Raw genomic sequence first — 14,601 nt, 5'->3', positions numbered from 1 at the left:
ATAAACACATCTAGATCAATCTACTTGTGCTACAAGCTGGGGGAGGATCTAGGGGACTGTCACTGTTGATTCTTCATTCAGGGGCTGGATATACAATTGTGCTGTTCGTGAAGACTGGGCACTTAGGATACGTGCTCTTTTCAGAAGGGGTATTTCAATTCGAAATCAAATTTCAAAAGGGTTGTATTCAAAATAGATATACATATGGCACACTGACCTAACTTCTTAAAATAACTTTAAACCCCCTCTCTGCTTCCCCGAGGGTCAACGATCCAGAGACTGGGGACCCCTGGATGGGGTGTCAAGATTTGGAAGGCATGAGCAGTAACAGCAGTAATAATGAACTTATCTACATAAAATTTAAGACCATTCAATGTACACTCACATCCATGACATCATCGACACCTCAAAACTTCAGAGGAGAAAACTGAAGGCCAGCAACGGTAAGTCCTACCCCTGAAGGTCGCACGAAAAGAGACGAAAGGGTAAATGCGTTGCCAGCAGGCAACGGTCACTCCCTTGTCCTGCAAGATGGTCTTTCCCGCCACTCTCAACCTGTGGCTCAACTGGCCACTTGCCCTTTCCAGTTGTGGACCCCGTTGGCTGGCAGGGTGGGCACCTGACCCACACTGGGCTCAGGCTCCTCACAGGTCTTCTGGCCTTGGGAACAGGGACCGCAAGGTGCATATCCTTTCTGGGGAGGAGGGCCTGGGGCCCACCAGGGGTTCTGTCTCCATCTGTGTGGAACAATCTGGCCAGACAGCATGATAACCTACACACAGCACAGACCCGAGCAGTGGTGTCGGAGTCCTGCCTTCCAGCGGCACCCAAGGTCACTGCTAACCTTCCTGCAGACTGAGTACACCAGACAGTACGTTCCTCTTGCCCCGAGCTGGTTGAAGCGGGGATTCTATCACTTGCAACACAAGTCCCGAATAACACGAGAGCGAAAGCTTCCGGAGCACCTGCTACACCAGGCCTAAGCTTCCCAGAGCAGACGTATACCAAGTAGGTGAGATATATATGCTTTCAATGACTTCTCACTTTGCATGGCTTCTTTATGAAAACCCCATAAAGCAGCATCTACGTTTTTAAGATAAGGAAATGTGACAGACCATCATAAATATTTGTAGAGAGGGAGGGAGGGAGGGAGGGAGGGAGGGAGGGAGGGAGGGAGGGAGGGAAAGATTAATTAAGGTGTCCGAAGTCAGAGAGCCAGAAGAGGCTAAAGTCACATCTCACACAAATGTCTATCGGATCTCAAATCTAACGGGATGCTGAGGTGAAATCTGGGTTTTCGGACTGCAAGTGTGACGTGGTCTCCACCATGCCCCTTGCTTATCTTCCACCTCCACACATCTGTCACAGCCACGTCCCACCTGCACTTCTGTTTAGTATTTTCCTTTAAGCCCATTCACAGCTTTTAAATTGTCCAGAACTGTTCCAAGCGGAAGACTAGGATCCTTACCATTAACAGAAGATACCCTAAAAATCACTGTGTATCTCTCACTATATATAAAATGCTCATCTGGTTAGTGTCCGCGACCGTCTCAGAACACCGTGACACTGCACGCCACACTCAAGTGTTTCATGAGGCAGTTTCATGGGAGACAAGGTTTGAGTTATTTCAAGGAGTTGAGATTTGTACTTTAGAGAAAAGAGGGAGGAGAACAACATTTTAATAAATGTTAGCAGGGCATAAAGGGTGCTGAGGTTTACACAGACCGCCTCATGTAATTCTCACAAAAACCCTGTGACAGAAGTACTCTTATTAAATTCATTTTATAGATGAGGCAAACAGAGGCTCAGAAGGTTCAACTTGGCCAGGACCACAGAGCAGGACTCTGAACGCAGGTCCTGGCAACTTGACCTCCTCACTGCTACCCAGTTCTGCATTATTCTGAGATGTCTGTGATGAACTGGATCTAAAAATAGAGCCTCATCTTAACGCGGGTAGGGACCATCCACCTGTTTTCAAAGACAAATCTGAGTTGAGAAATTAAAAGCCATTTAGGGTATTAGGAGCATTCAAGAGAAAGAAAGTAATGCAAATAAAGTGCAAATAAGCATTCTTTTAAGAGACAATCTAATGGGTTTCTCTTTTGATGAACTGCTTTTGTCGGAAGGACATTTAAAAAACAATCCCAATAATAGCTACCATTTATCTTTTTATATCCATATTCTTGCCTTTTTTTTTTTTTTTTTTCTGACGGAAAACCCCGGGCTTTTGAGAAGTAAAACAGCTTGCTTGCCAAGTGATACACATCCAGGAAGAGAAGAGCTGACCACGGTAGCAGGAGTATGTGCCCGTGATCCCCCTGGATCTTACCACTGCTTCATTATTTTTGAGGAAGGAAAAAAAAAGATCTGCTTCTGGAAGAAAATAACCTATCCATCCAGCTTTGGGGAATGATGACCACATAAAGATGGATCTATTCAAAGAGAAATTAATGAGTGGGCTTTAATGTCCTTGCACAGAGAGTTAATGAGTCCAAATGAGCAAAGGTTTGTGGAAGATTCCAGCCGTAACATTTTATGAGACCGGCTATCTGCTTCCCCTTTTTTTCTACCCCCCCCCCCCCCCCCCCGCTCGGGAAAAGTCTCAGAATTTATGTTGAGTTTTTACCAACTCGTCTATAAACGAATAGGGTGTAAAGTTCACGTGCGTACTTTGAAAGGTTATTAATAACATCCGCATTTAACAGCTACAGTCACAGTTAGGTCTGGGTAACACCTCTTTCTCCACTCTAGAGTCTGGCCACTGGCACAAAGGAGCCAAGTGAAATGCCCTTCTGCAGGCCCCATGTGTAAGAGAAGCAGGGGACGCTGTCGCTCAGTGAGATGGGGCTCCCCTCCAGAATAACCCATGTCTAAATGTGCCGCAAACTGCCAGGCAAGCACACCTGCAGTGACATCCCATGTCCTATGCATAAAATTACATAAAGGCTAAGAGAAAAGGGGCAGGCAATACGGGCTATGAAAGTATTGTATTTCCCAATGTTAATATATGGACCTGCATTTCTAAGTATGCATCTGCAGTTGAACTCAACTCAAAAGGGTACATGGGTGGCGGGGGGTGGAGAGGGAGGATGAACTAACAAATAAAGGCATCCAGGAGAACATGCTGATCTCTAATAATGGAACAGCACTTTCCCTAACCCCAATCCTGCAAGACAGCAGCTTCGCACTCTCTACATTACTAACGAGCAGGGGCTTTAATGTAGAGAAGCACTTGCGACCTGGAGATGGACACTCTTCACTGTTATTTCACAGTCCTAACAAGTCTGGTCATCTCAACGGGGAGAGAAGGCACAGGCCGTTGCCAAGCTGAGACAGACTGAGAGAAGCCATGCCAACAGAGGCCTTATATGAGAACTGGCCACCAGAGGGATTCAGAAACATTATACAAACCGGACGTAAGGACGCAAAATTCCTGAAGAGTCTGAGGCCACTCAGGGTAGGACACGGAACCTTTCGTACACCTCCAGGACAAGTGGCATCCCTTGGTCACAGGAAGAGTGCAACAACACATATTCTCAGAGATGCACCTGGATCCAGCCCCGCTTCCTGACAGCTCAGGGTATCTGCACTAGCTGACTCTTCCCATGGGTGGCTTTCTTCTTACACAGGCCTCAGATTAAATGCCCCTTCCTCCAAGTGCCCTTCCACGGTCAACCTGTAATAGCGCACGGCCTCAGCCCGCCTGGTTACTCTCTACGGCACGCCATGCTGGCTTTTCCACAGCACCACCGCATCCCGAAATGGTCCCGTTTAGGACTCGTTTATTTTTATTGTATTTATCTCCCTGCACAAAAGCTCTAGGAAGGTAGGGGCCTGTGTAACCTGTTCATGGCTAAATTCCCATTCCTAGTGCCTAGCAGATGGCAGATGCTCAAAAATGCTTATGAAATCACAAATGCCTGAATAAATGAATTCCTCAGTACTCTCAGGTCCACAAAACAGGAAAGTATGCAACATGAGACTTGCCTTGAAACTGGCTGAACAAAATAAAGTTTTGGACTCGGAGAATGTGGCCCTCTGTAATCCTTCCCCTAATGGTCCTGAAGAGCCAAAGTTTAGATGGCTGCGTATATGACATGTCTGAACAGCCAGACAGGTGTAAGAGATAAGACCACAGGGTACTGAAAGTAATGGTTTAACAGGGGAGACAGAACTTACACATTCCAGCGTAATTTTGTACCTTAAAATAGTTATTCTGGCAACTTTCTTAAAAAAACATTTTATTGAAATACGATATACTTAATGTTAAATGAGCAACAACAGGGGCACCTGGGTGGCTCAGTCGTTAAGCGTCTGCCTTCGGCTCAGGTCATGATCCCAGATCCCGGGATCGAGCCCCGCATCGGGCTCCCTGCTCAGCGGAGAGCCTGCTTCTCCCTCTCCCACTCCCACTGCTTGTGTTCCCTCTCTCGCTGGGTCTCACTGTCAAATAAATAAATAAAATCTTAAAAAAAAAAAAAATGAGCACCAACAGCCCTATTGTTATTATTCAGTAAGATATTCTATTTCAGAATTACTTCCTAAGTCTATGGCACCTTCTTTTCAATATACTCAGGTGGGAAAAACTATTCTTATTTTGGATAAATGTGATTTTTGAAAATAAGCATTAGCCTTTGGAGCTGTATCTTACGCATATACTTAGAGAGAAAGGAAACAGTGGCTCTCAATAAAACAGCACAGAATTTCTTAGAGATATGCAGCGGTAGAGAGCCATCACACCCACCTTCTAGGGATGCTGAGCACTGAATGTATTAATGTGTACCTGGAAGCACAAGGCCTTGCACTGAGCAGGTGCTCAAAAACTGCTATGATTACCCTCACCTCTGAGGTACTTCTAAGAGAAATTCCCGAAACATTTGGAGTGACAGCAAAACATCTTTGAAACAAGTATTCCTACTAGCAGAGTGATTTCTTCAATGAAAAAAACTTTTATTTACTTGGGGAAAAAATGTGTGGGGGTGTGTGTTTCCATTTTATCACTTTTCAGTTGCATTCAGAGAGGTAATTTGTCCCCTAATCACCAAGAAGCAAATGTTCTTCTTTCGTGTAATTCCTACGGAATTGTTGCTACGGAATAATTCCTATGGAATAATTCCTGTGGAATAATTACTACGGAAAGCAAGGGATGGCTACTTTGGTCTAATTTTGGATCATACCTGACTGCTTCAGTCTTCAACTTACCGAGCGATCATGCTACTTTGCAGGGAGGAGGGAGCACCGGGGAACAAAATGCTCGGGCTACCGGAGAGGCAGGATGCCTAATTAATATTGGTATAAGGCCTCTGAGGATGAAACAGAGATAGAAGTTCTCGTACAGGCTCACCGCCAAATCAATGCATTCATTATTTATCTGTTGTAAGGCCCCACACACTAGAATGCATAAGTGTATAATTATGTGAGTCAGGAGTAAGCCCAGAAAGTAATCCAGTGCGATAATGCAGACCACTGTGAATAAAGGTGCCAGAAGAGAATGACAATGGAAAATATCCATTAGCTCCAAAAAGAGGAGGGATCGGGAAAACCATGCAAGTAAGTATTTGCTCTGAGGATCATCCAACCTGGGTTTTTACAGCATCATTTACTTGCTCATCTACTAACTGTGCCTGGCCCATACTGAACAGTACTCTGAGCCACGCACCTGTCAAGTGTGCCCACCAAATACTGCATCTGCCTCTACTTCCCTGGCTGCATGCCATGCAAAACGACAATGACCGAGCCCTGTGCTGGAGTACATGGGGAGCCCAGCACTGCTTTGAATAAGACTGATGAAGGCAATTATTCAAAAACTATCAATCCTTGCTACCCTGGTTATCCACACCTTGTATCATTTCACTCTTTACCTTGGATTTTAGGTGTTTAGGTACCTGTGTCTCTTCCCCTACTCAACCAACTAAAAGCACTGTAAGGATAATACTTTTATGTTTGTTTCTTTCTATACATAAGAGATGCTCAATTAGAATTTGCTAAATTGAATGAAAGACACACACACACACACACACACACACACGAGGAACGATGAATGAAGTCCCTGTTCTTATAATAAAATCCAGGTCCCTGCAAGGCCCTATGTGATCCAGCCCCGCGGCCCTCAGACTTCTGTTCCCACACTCTCTACTACTCATGTGTAGGCCACACCTGTGATCCTTCTGAACCCACCAAGCTTGTTCCCACATCAGAGCTTTGGCAACTACTAAAATTCTGTTCTCCAAGCTCTTCCCCAGATCTGAAGGGGCCTGGGCTGCTCCTTCTCTCTCTCTCTTTTTCCTTTCAGTGTTCAGCTCAAATGCCAGAAGCACAGCCCCAATTAACTTGAGGGGTGGGTGTGCAGGGTACCGAGCTCCCCCCCCACCCCGTGTGACAGCTTACGCCACACCAGCAGTTGCGATGAGGCTCACTGAGGAAGCAAAAGCACAGAGCATCTGCAAACGGGGGCAGGGGGATGGTGGTAGCAGCATATATGAAAGGAAGCGGTAAAGATGTTATCCTTTGTTAGTTTCAAGATTAATATGAGTTGAATGAGGCTGCTACACAAGGGGAAATGATCAACTTAAAATAAAATTTGATTTGCATAACTTAGCCAAAAAATGGAAAGTTGGGGGCGCCTGGGTGGCTCAGTTGTTAAGCATCTGCCTTCGGCTCAGGTCATGATCCCAGGGTCCTGGGATCGAGCCCCACATCGGGCTCCCTGCTCACCGGGAAGCCTGCTTCTCCCTCTCCCACCCGCCCTGCTTGTGTTCCTGCTCTCGTTATTTCTGTCTCTGTCAAATAAATAAATAAAATCTTAAAAAAAAAAAAAAGAAAATAATTTGGGGGCGCCTGGGTGGCTCAGTCGTTAAGCATCTGCCTTCAGCTCAGGTCATGATCCCAGAGTCCTGGGATCGAGCCCTGCATCGGGCTCCCTGCTCTGCGGGAAGCCTGCTTCTCCCTCTCCCACTCCCCCTGCTTGTGTTCCCTCTCTCGCTATGTCTCTCTCTGTCAAATAAATAAATAAAATCTTTAAAAAAAAAAAAAAGGAAAGCTGACCTGTCATCCACGTTTGAACCTGTTCATCTCTACTGTTTTAGACTATAAAAGGTGTCCTTAAGATTCAGATATTCATACAGATTTCAATCAGAAACATTAACATCCTCTACTGTACCTATGGCTGAAAGGTGGTGCGGGGTGGGCTTTGACCCCTAGATGCTAAAGATCCCTATGCTATAAACGACTGAGGATTTGGCCCCACTTGATAAGTTACTTCACAGTTCAGGTCTGTAGCAAACACTCAATATATCACCTTTGGCAGTATTTACTGACCGATTCTAAGGATCTATTCCCTGCATGGAAACACCATCAACCTATCAACTTTCCAATCCAAAGAGAAGGTATCTCATAAAACTGTAACTCACAAAAGTCCGCTTTCCTGGGTATGCATACATTACCTGTTAGGTGCGTAAACACCTTTAGGGCAGGGACTATGCCAGGCCCAGTAGAGGAGCTCAATAAATATCAAATGAATCTGCCTCTATATTAAAAGCATCTAGAATTAAAAGTGTATAGAAAAGACCAATACTCACAAAATGCTACTATTTATTTCTCATGAGCTTTTATTTTAAAAACCTAAATGTTTATTCCAATCACTTGAAGGAAGTACCATCTTAACTAATGTAAATACAACGGCACTTAGTTTTTGCTCGGGTGATGCATATAGAAATATTCATTTTCTAATCTCCCCAGGGTGCATCCTGTTTCGCAAAAGTCAGTCACATCTATGAAGTATCGATGAAATCGTTTTATTTTCTTTGTGAAGGCCAAGGACCTTGATGAAAACCACTGAGTCTGCACCTTACAGAAATCCAACACGCAATGTAGGCAAAGGTAGCTGAGGAGGCTGATGGGCCTGCCTCCCCCGCCCCCGCCCTGGCCCCTCCTCCTACAGATGCCACAAGCCACCCCACTGATGGGAACAACTACCCTCCAAGCCAAGGGAGGGCCTGGTCATTTTCATACTCAGTACTCTTTTTCAGTAAACCACTCTGCCTCCTGCACTGATGTCAGGATCCAGCAATGTGAACAAAGAAAGTGGCACAGATCTCCTTCGATACCCTTCAGGTCAGACCGGGGGTCATAAAGAAGCACAGCCATTGTATCCATTCTGTGATGAGACCCTAACCCACCTCTAAGGAGAAGCCAAGTCTTGCTTTTCTTGGTGAAGCTCCTTCTCTGCCCCTAACACCGAGAGTCCTTGCTGGTCCCACGCCATCTGGCACTGGTCATCACCAGGTAACCAGCATTTAACTACCACTTGTCAAAAGGTCCAGGTGTTTATCGGAGGTCGCGGAGCCAGGCGCCATCCCATGAAGTACAACACGATGGCTACGAGCCCAGGCGCGGAGGCCAGGGAGACCCCGAGTCACTTCCTGGCTGTGTGACCGTGGTCGGGTTAGTCATCCTGCCCGACACTCATGCCTTCCTCACATGACACCTGGCACACACAGGTGTTTCCTTCTTCTCTTCCTTTCCCTCCCTGTCCTCAGATTCTTGTATTCGCTCACTCCCGCCTCGGCTGTCCCCCATACTGATGATAATGATGATAAAAATATCACGACCATGTTTTATACACAATATCTTTTTTTTTTAAGATTTTAAATTTTTATTTATTCATGAGAGGCAGAGAGAGAGAGAGAGGCAGAGGGAGAAGCAGGCTCCCAAGGAGCAGGGAGCCCGATGTGGGACTCGATCCCAGGACCCCGGGATCATGACCTGAGCCGAAGGCTGACGCTTAACCATCTGAGCCACCCTGGCGCCCTTTACACAATATCTTATTTAATCCTCACAGGAACCTTCAAGGAGGCTTCTGTTACCCATACTTTACAGATAAGGACACTGAGGCTGAGAATGGTCCTAGATCATGCAGCTGGCCAGAGACAGAGCCAAGATCCAAAATTGGGTCTTCCGGACCCTAAAGCCTGGACTCGTTAAGTGTCATGTGCTCCAACCTTCCAATGTGACACAGTGGGGTCCACAGGATGGAGGGACTTTAAAAAAGTCAGTTGGCTCAGTCGGTGGACCATGTGACTCTTGGATCTTGGGGGTGTGGATTAAAGCCCCACCTTAGGTGTAGAGATTACTTAAAAATAATTTAAAAATCTTTAAAAAAATAAATCAGCCAGGGAGTCAGTAATCAAGCCACCAGGCAACTTCAAAACCCTTTTCCTTCCCATTCCAGGAGTTCTCTGCGAAGGAGCCAAAGAGGAACTGACTAGAGCGCTTTGCTGAAAAACCCAAGTAGCTCTTTAAGGAGGGGACAGGAAAAAAAGCAGAGTGGGCAGAAGTCAACCTGCAGCTAGCGGGGGCTGTGCCGCCTGAGCAGGTCAGGCTTGAACTGCCTGTCAGCCACTTCATGTCGGTCCCCCTGCTAAGTGGGGTGCTTGGCATTGTGGGTGTTAGTCAAAACCACACAGTGGCTTTCCACCGAGCCTCAGGGGTAGCCCGGAAACAGCAGCCTCTACGGCCTTCATTAACTAGGATCTACACACTTGACGCCAGGCATCGTTTTCACGAAAACTGACTGTTGGGAGTGTGTGCCGCACACAGGATTCATGTTAATAACTAATCCCAACAACACATGGAGACGCAGGGGCTGTGAAAGCTTCTAGGTGCACTTAAAAATATCAGTGACTTATTGAAAGATACCAGTGAGAGTGATAAGTAGAAAAATCCTTTGAAAAGAAAAAGTTGGTTGACTTATCTATCCTTGGGGTCAGCAAAGAAAACAAGAATCTGAGGGACAGCTTCCCCACCTGGTATTTCTAATCCAGCTCTGGCCCACAGAAAGGTCACTTGGGTACATAGGCCATGCTGAGGAATGTGAGGGGGATGAACAGGAACCCCTACAGACTGGGTCCATCCATCCACAACCATCTGCATGTCAAGGACCATCTAGATGCAGGGATACCTGGCAAAAATGAGACTGTTCTCTTCTTTAAGGTGGATGACAGAAAACTGAGTACACAGCAACATTTCTGAGGAGGTAGGCTTGGTGTTTAGAAGCACCAGTGAGACCAGGTGGTCAAAGCCCCACAGAGGATAAGGAGATGGACAGGGGCCAGATCATGCAGGAAGGAAAAGCTAAGGCATAGAGTTTGGTTTTTATTCTGAGAGCAATGGTTAAAGACAGAGAGCCACTGGGGTTTTAAAACAACGAAGTGACTAGTCCTGACCTTCAGAAAAATGACTCTGGCTCTTGTATTGGGAAGGGAAGGTAAAGAAGGAAGGTTGGAAAGGGAAGAGCCAATAGATTGAGTATTTCACTAATGTAAATTCTTGTAAGTTCTTCTGTTGTGGCTCAATCCACTTCCTCCTCTAGGACCACACCCCAAACTTAAGGCTTCCTCCAGAAATACTCAACTCCTCCCTGTTTCACACCTGCTCAGTACCTCAAAATGCTAGACTCCAGGTCACATCCCCCTTGCCTAATCCTCTACATCCAGCAAGCCATGGAATCCCACCAGTTCCATCTCTGCAGCAGTTCCTGAACCCATCCCAAAGGCTCCTTCCTTACAGTTGGATGTGGTCATGCCCCAGCCAGATCCCTGAATGGTTTCTGAATGACCCCCACCCTCACCCACCAGGATGCCAGAGCAGCCTTTCTAAAACAGAAATCTGATGGTGTCACTCTCGCCTTGGAACCTAGAATAAAGCACAGACCTGCGCACAATGCCCTTCCCCACCTTATACCACGCTACTGCCGCAGCCTCCGTTTGTCTTCTGACCGCTCGCTTTATAATTCCTAGCACTCCAAATTAACGGCGCTCGAATTCTGGGTGTCTATTCCAAGTCCAGTGGCTACAATTCTCTCCTTTCTCAAGAATACTTCTGTCTTGGGCGCCTGGGTGGCTCAGTTTGTTAAGCAACTGCCTTCGGCTCAGGTCATGATCCTGGAGTCCCGGGATCGAGTCCCGCATCGGGCTCCCTGCTCGGCAGGGAGTCTGCTTCTCCCTCTGACCCTCCCCCCTCTCATGTGCTCTCTCTCTCTCATTCTCTCTCTCTCTCAAATAAATAAATAAAATCTTTAAAAAAAAAAAAAAAGAATACTTCTGTCTTTTGTCATCTTAACAATCTTGCAAACTCACACTCAACCTTAAGATTGGGTTTTACTGGGGTGCCTGGGTGGCTCAGTCATTAAGCGCCTGCCTTTGGCTCAGGTCATGATCCCCGCGTCCTGGGATCCAGCCCCGCACCAGGCTCCTTGCTCCGCGGGAAGCCTGCTTCTCCCTCCCCCACTCCCCCTGCTTGTGTTCCCTCTCTTGCTGTGTCTCTCTGTGTCAAATAAATAAATAAATAAAATCTTAAAAAAAAAAAAAAGATTGGGTTTTACCATCTCTTCTGTGAGCCACTATCCCCTTCCTGCTGAGAATCTGTCTTCAGCCCCTAGTGCTACGAAAGCACTTATCATAAGGACTTTTCTCTTACATTTCTATCTCCAACAAATGGTAGCTGTTAATCTTTTAAGATACTACACATGTATTCACTTTCATTTCCCCACTGGAGGCCAGCTTCCTGACCCCATCCTTGGGCTGCATGTCCCTAGGAGACCTAAGATGTTCACAGTGGGGAGAGAGAACCCGGCGCAGGACCCTGGACACCAGACATCTAAATCAGACTCTGCCCCTCAGACCTCTCAGGTTCCCAACTTCCTGATGAGTAAAAAACCAGTCCACACACATCTCTTCTGGCTCTGATTCTCTGAAACTCAAACATTTTCAAGTCCCATTACTATTCAACTCTCTTAGCTTGTTAGATTTTAAGTGAAAGATGTTTTAATTTTTTAAAAGTAACATAACTGGCATCAACAGTGAATGGTTTCAGGGAAAGACCATATAGTTAAGATTTCGATGTAATTAAAAGATAAACCACAGCTTTGGTATCAGATTCTTATTCCAGCCATTTCTGTGTCCTTTTTTGTGTATCCCCTGTCCTCCAAGAAATGTTTTGAAAAGTACATCTTGAATTTGGTATTCAAAGACTCTTATCAATTACATAAAACAAGCATTACTAATGCCTTTTATAGATTTAAGTCAGAACAAGTGTCCAGGGCCAAAAATCTAGTAAATGGCAAAAAACCAGGCTTTTCACTCTGTACAGTCTAACTCTAAATTTGATCTATGTTCTTTCTGCTACATCTGTCTAGTTCAAAGACATTTGATTCCACCTGCTATCATGCCCAGGTATGCCACATGCTAAGTTTTCTATAGACCCATGTGCCCAGCTTCTGAGGACAGAAGTTTCAAGGGAATATAAGCCATAAGCCACCTCTTGTGTATTCTCCCAGACAAGCCTCAGAGCTGCGGGCTGCAGATCTGATCATTGTTGAGTAATGTGTTTTACAAAGACAGACAGACCTAATTTGATAGAGGAGATCAAGAAACGCCAGTAACACATTTGCATGAATATGATTACTAAAAATGAATGTTTTTCATGAAAAAATTGATCAGGTTAAAAACAAAGTAAATTAAAGTGGCATTTCCCACACTGTGATCTGTAGAAAACTGTTTGTAGAGAGATAGTAGAAAGTATTCTTGGGAAAAAAGAAGTCGTGACAAATTTGGAAAATACTCTGTGCTAACTATATACCTCTTTTTTGGAGATAACCAATGCACAACAGAATATCAAAGACTGGGGTATTTTAAAGAAACTTGCTTATTAGCTTTACAACCCAGCAATTCTCAATTAAAATAATTTAATAATTAAAATCAGAATATCTTTTTTTTTTTTTTGGACACCTACAGAACAATGTTTATTGGGACATCAATATAGGAAACTCTATTAAAAAAAAATCTAACAAAGTTTGGGGCGCCTGGGTGGCTCAGTCGGTTAAGTGTCTGACTCTTGATTTCAGCTCAAGTCATGATCTCAGGGTCACGAGATCGAGCCCCATGTTGGGCTCTACACTGGGCCTGGAGCCTGATTAAGATTTTCTCTCTTCCTCTGCCCCACGGCTCGAATATGCACGCTCTAGCTCTCAAAAAAAATCTAACAAAATTAAATCTCAAAAAATATACTATGTGTATCAGTTAAAGAGGCCTGATGGTTTTCCAACGTAGACAACAGATACTATCAGGAAGAAGACAAATAACTACAATCAATTTTTAACAAAACCAAGATGAACTAAGAGGGAAAAATAATACAACAAAGAAGGGAACAAAGCTGACATCTGTAACATATAATTAGTATGTGGAATTCTTATTTTGCTGCTGTAGAGAGCTAGAAGAATAGGAGGACAAAAGAGGACACAAGAAATTGAAAATAGTAAATATATGCAAATAATTTCAAAAACACTAATGATTTTTAAATTGCAAGTAAAACAATACTGAAGTGTCCCTTTATCCTTACAGAGCTATAACAAGTAGGAAAAGTGATAAAAATAATGAAGAAGCTTCAGAAAAATAGTCACAATTGATCTAAAGGAGAAACTACTGCAAGTCACAAAGCTGCTCTTATATTTGACAAGTAATCCCACTCTTGATCCTTCCTATCCAAACTACCACTACTCCCTCAATAATAAACAAAAAGGAGACCCCACAGAACATGTCACCAGGTTTCACAGTACAAAAGGCTAGAAATAACCTGTATCTGACAACAGGGAAATGACAAAGTAAGATATGAAACAAATTGGAGGGTTTATTGTATGGCCACTAAAACATAAAATTAGCAACAATTAGGATAAAGAAAGGACTGCCAGTTATTAAGCACCTATTATGTGCTATGCGGTACCACTATTCAGAATGTAAAATGACGTGTATTACGAAGATATGAATTTTCTAGAAATGTAAAGTTTAGAGGGGTACCCAGGGGTGTTTAAAAGCTGTGGCTACCTAGGACTGTTACACTTAGGAATTTTTTTTCTTTTCCTTATACAGTATTACAGGATTGACTTAGTACTTAAATTTTTTTAAGTCTTTTAACAGTGTCTTGTAATATATTAAATGCCTGTTTTTTCCTAAGCAATTGCAAAAGACCCAGTAAGATGTTAACTTTCATAGAAAATGAGGGAGAAACATTACATACTCTCAGTAATTTCCGTGTTGCCTTGCAACTGTACATTTAAAAAATTAGTAGAATATTGTGCTTCCAGAGCTCCTGTCTGGGGCCAAAAAGAAAACTATAATCACAGCAATTACCTTGTGAACCTCTAATTTCTGTTGTAGTTCTGAAGTTCGGAGTAGCGCACCCACCCACAAGCACCATGCTTTCATCTTGAAGCAATTTCAGCTCCATTCTTGGGAAAATAATAATTATAGGTACAACAAGGTATTTAAAGACCAAAAAATAGTCATGCAAACACCATTTCCATGTTATAACATAATAAGAGTTCCTTAAAAGAATTAAAACCTAGACCAGAAAGGCATTTCCTGAGTCACATCTTCTCAGGATCCTTAGAATTTATCAGGATCCTACCTCGGAACAGAATAGAAGTCTTTGTTGGCAAACAGATTATAGGAACCACGGAGCTCGTGAGAGCCTTTTAACCTCCTACCAGTTCTGAAATTCTACAGTGCCCTACTCAACTGTATGTCTGGGTCCTAACCCGGTGATTCA

The 14,601-nt window shown here is 44.2% G+C and overlaps 1 protein-coding gene across 9 annotated transcripts in view; it reads right to left on the bottom strand.

Moving 5' to 3' along the window:
- The window catches only part of ASAP1 (ArfGAP with SH3 domain, ankyrin repeat and PH domain 1), a 348,641-nt gene that overhangs the window by 152,733 nt on the left and 181,307 nt on the right, over positions 1 to 14,601 (bottom strand). The window lies entirely within an intron of this gene.

The sequence above is a fragment of the Mirounga angustirostris genome, unplaced genomic scaffold, assembly GCF_029215605.1.
Source record: "Mirounga angustirostris isolate CCGP_5_RB_7025 unplaced genomic scaffold, mMirAng1.0.hap1 SCAF_4, whole genome shotgun sequence".
Classification (NCBI taxonomy): domain Eukaryota; kingdom Metazoa; phylum Chordata; class Mammalia; order Carnivora; family Phocidae; genus Mirounga; species Mirounga angustirostris.
Note: the sequence above shows the minus strand (reverse complement) of the source record. Positions and strands in the feature narration are given on the sequence as shown.